General features: G+C 36.2%; 1 pseudogene; it reads right to left on the reverse strand.

Moving 5' to 3' along the window:
- Positions 1-681: 681 nt before the first annotated feature.
- LOC108527899 (nucleophosmin pseudogene) lies at positions 682-1,590 on the reverse strand (annotated as a pseudogene).
- Positions 1,591-2,814: the final 1,224 nt, after the last annotated feature.

A 2,814-nucleotide genomic window follows, 5' to 3' on the forward strand; every position in this document is an offset into this window, starting at 1 on the left:
ATACAATGAAAGTTTGTTTCCCTCAGATATAATAGTCTAGACTCAGAAAGGTGCCTGAAATAGGCTGGTGGCTTTGCCCTATGGAATCATCTAGGAATCCATGTTTCTTCTATATTATTAACCTGCTATTTCATGGGATTTTGTCCTAGTCTGCCTGGTCAGAGCTTGCAAGTACCATGGAAAGGGTATGGAAGAATGAAGTAAGAGTGGAGGATTGTCAGCTTTCTTTTTATGGATGGGACTCCAAAGTCACACACAATATTCATATACACAGTCGAGAAATTACCTTATTTTGTTAAGCCTAATATGTCATCCATTGTAAGACAAAAACACTATTTTATATGTTTATTACAAATAAACTATGACTCAATGATTTATTATTCTTAGTATATTTTACTTTATATTTGTATAAAGAGATCTTAGATCTACTCATGTTTTTTAATTAAAATACTGAGTTTATTTCACATGTATATTTTTGTCTCCCCACAATTTCCATGTCTACTACTACATTTCCACTACTACTATGTCCTGTTATAACATTCTATACATATTTAAAACCAAGCAAAGGGCAGAGATCCATCTTTACAAACTAAATAGACATTTTGGACAACATATTCTTGGCAATGGAACCTGAAGAACATTTATCAAACACAGTAGGGGAATATAAAAGACAGTCAGATATCAACTGTTAAAGAAAAGAAATAAAATGAAAATTTTTGCCAAACTGTTTAAATTATATTCTTAAAGTGACTTCCTCCACTGCCAGAGATCTTGAATAGCCTACTGCTAGTCAGTCATCCAAAAGCAATTCTTCACATAATCAATGAACTTGACTTCCACTTTGGGAAGAGAACCATCTTTCTCTACACTTGCATGCATTTTTGTCTTCGTATTTTTTGTAAATGTACATCCTTTGGGCATATTAGGAGCTTTTTCCTGTTTTTTTTTGAAGATTCTTAACCTTTTGATCTTGGTGTTGACGGTTCTGAATCTTTTCTATTCTGCTTTGATTTTTGTGCACATTTGGCTGGCACATCTCATGTAGATTTCTTCAATGGAGCTTTTTCTTCAGTTTCCTCATCATCAAAGTCATCATCATTTTCATCGGCAGTAAGTTTTACTTTATCCTGTGGAAGCTTGCTCCCACCTCCAGGGGCAGATTGCCTGCCAGACATGCCTAAGAGTTTTACATCCTCCTCTTTTTCATTTTCTGACTCTGCATGTTTCTACCGAGCTACGAAGTGCTGTCTACTAGTATGCACTGGCTCTGGCTCTGAACCATGCTTCAACTCTAAGACCACAGGTGGTGTTATTTAAAAGCCTCAATGGAAACCATTGGCTACACAGACATTTTCGAAGTCACTGGTGCTACTTTAATTGGACTGCCTTCATAATTAATTGCCTCTGCCTCAACAATGTGTAATTCATCCTTTGCATGAGCCCCTAAACTCACCATTCTTAAGGATAACTGGTGCTCATTTTCGTCATTATCAACATCAAAGTGATCATCTTTGTTGGCTTTTAGTTCAGAATTGAAAAGATAGTTTAGAGTCTCAAGGCGCTCATGTCTATGTCCATCGAATCTTCCATAGTTGGTGGCACACACATAGGTGGGAGAGAAGGCAGACAGAGATAAAAGACTACTGCTCCAGAAAACAGCCACACAAGATGGAATCACAAGAAGGAAGATAGTTTTAAAGATACCACGTATCACTTCGGGCACTCATAAACAGAAAAATAAAAGACCAATAAATTAATTAAGATATTAGTAAAGCTTCTCTGAATTCAGATTAGTGAATCACTATTTGGTTCAGAATTGTTGATGTTCATGTTAATTTGCACAGTATTGTTCTTTGTGCCATGAAGATCATTTGTGATATGGCCTTTCTCAAAAGTGTGCTCCACTATTATCTCTAAGATTTTGCTTCAAGCCACTAACACCCATTTTCCCATGTCAACAGTTTTTTATTTGGTAAAACTCATGAATTCATTTTTCGCGAACTGAATTACATGTCATTGAACACTAAGCTGTTTCTTTTCAAATCAGTAGCAAGTTCATACAAATAAATGATTAATACCTCAGTGGTAGTCTGTGCAATGTACACATCTTTCACACAATCTACTAGTGGCTTTTCATTTTCTTCCTTTACTTTTGTGGAATTTAGAAATATCTAATGCCCTAGTTGCATTGCTTGGAGTGTAGAATCAGCAACCACATATATAACTTGAATTATGCTGACATTGATAATTATGGCAAGTAGCTGTTTTCAAACTAATAGAATTTTCAGCTGGGCATATATTTGCCCAGAATCAGAACTGCATTTACCAGTTTCCTTTGCAGTTAAGTGTCAGGTCTGAGACTTAATTGTATCTTTCTTAAAAGCCAATAAGTTGCCCTGTTGTTGTTCATGGATTCTGGCAAAAGATATGAGGCTCTTGGGTGTCATGCCCTAAGTTTCATGAGGGCAAGACAGAGGAGACTAGATGGATGCTAAATATATAGTGGGTTCACATCACAGTTGAGGAATTTCAATTATACCAAATAATAAGCAAGCCTGCTCTTTGTCTCATACCAAGATATTACCTCATCCTTCAGAGTTTCTTACTGTAAGCTCAATCCTAAATAATTGCCAAGTTCAGAGTGTCCAGGGCCTTTAATTCTTGGCATACTCCCAAAGATTATAGGACCATGCAGGAACCATGGTAGGTCATATGATAGTGCTATGTATTATGAAGCTTATGGACCTGGAAGAAAGATTCTCTGGGACAGATATATTTGTAAGAGCAAAATTGATTGGTAATAGAGTATGAGTA

This window comes from Rhinopithecus bieti, unplaced genomic scaffold (assembly GCF_001698545.2).
Source record: "Rhinopithecus bieti isolate Rb0 unplaced genomic scaffold, ASM169854v2 scaffold_4698, whole genome shotgun sequence".
Taxonomy (NCBI): domain Eukaryota; kingdom Metazoa; phylum Chordata; class Mammalia; order Primates; family Cercopithecidae; genus Rhinopithecus; species Rhinopithecus bieti.